Source organism: Pundamilia nyererei, unplaced genomic scaffold, assembly GCF_000239375.1.
Source record: "Pundamilia nyererei isolate P.nyererei 1_Seehausen unplaced genomic scaffold, PunNye1.0 scaffold00483, whole genome shotgun sequence".
Taxonomy (NCBI): Eukaryota; Metazoa; Chordata; class Actinopteri; order Cichliformes; family Cichlidae; genus Pundamilia; species Pundamilia nyererei.
Window position 1 is genome coordinate 220794 of NW_005187884.1, and position 1280 is coordinate 222073.

Here is a 1280-nt window from a genome sequence, read left to right on the forward strand (position 1 = left end):
TACAAAAGTCACAGCTAATAGTGAAAGTAAGTTTGAAGAAACGTCCTGAGTGGAAGTCTCTTTGTTTTCATTGTTGTCACTCCAGGACAAAATGTCTTCCCAGTCTGAAAATGATCTCTCCTGTCCCGTCTGCCATGACGTCTATAGAGATCCTGCCATCCTGTCATGCAGCCACAGCTTCTGTCGATTCTGTTTGCAGACGTGGGGGATCAAGAATCTAGAACACAAGTGCCCACTTTGTAAGAAGATACATTTTTTTTTTGTGATCAACATTTTATTGATTTAAAACGGGGGGGGGGTAGGTACAGACATATATAGCACAACTGTAAACTGCAGTAGCAAAGCAAACATTAGCAAAGAAGGCATAGGGACAAGAAGATACATTTTTCAAATGATTCACCGGGTAACTTGGTGTTAAAGGACCTGTGTGAGGCTTTCTTACTGCAGAGAGATAAAAAACCTTCTGCAGTGTCTGAGCCTCTCTGCAGTCTGCACCATGAGAAACTCAGACTTTTCTGTTTGGATCATCAGCAGCCGGTGTGTGTCGTCTGTCGAGATTCAAAAGCACACAAAGACCACAGATTCAACCCAACTGAAGAAGCCGCCCAGGATCACAGAGAGGAGCTTCAGAAACACCTGAAGCCCTTACAAGATAAACTGAAGGTGTTTGAACAAGTCAAGTCAGCTGGGAGTCTGTTAAAGGTAGTGATTAGTGGACTGCACTTCCGAGGTATTATTACTCAACTTTGAGGACGGGATCATCTTATTTGATATGATGCATTACAATCTGTAAGCAAATACTTTGCAATAAATAAATAAAAATCACTGTTTAATAAATTAATCGCAATGTTTGGTGAGAACGAATGGCTGAAGTGAAACTGCGCTGAATGGCAAAAAATATGTAGATATAGGGAAATGTTCCTTCTATTTGTCTTCCTCTTTCGATGTGGACATAAATCACATGATAGGCTTTATCTTGTGAGCAATGTGCTAAAAGTAACCATCAAAGCAGACACAGCCAGAGGAAGTACAGCTGCTGAGGGAAGAAAGCTGGGAACACGGAAACAAAGGAAGGCTGGGGTACATCTGAACCTGCTGCTGATTCCTTCTTATGAACAGGAGCTTTAAAGAAAATACAGCTAAAGTGGAAGTAAGTTTCACGAAACAGTTCATTAGTACACCATTTCCATCGTTCATCCACAATGTAAACCCAAACAATCAAAATATTTTAAGACTTCTCTTACTATTCTGAATTGCATATATATATATATATATATATA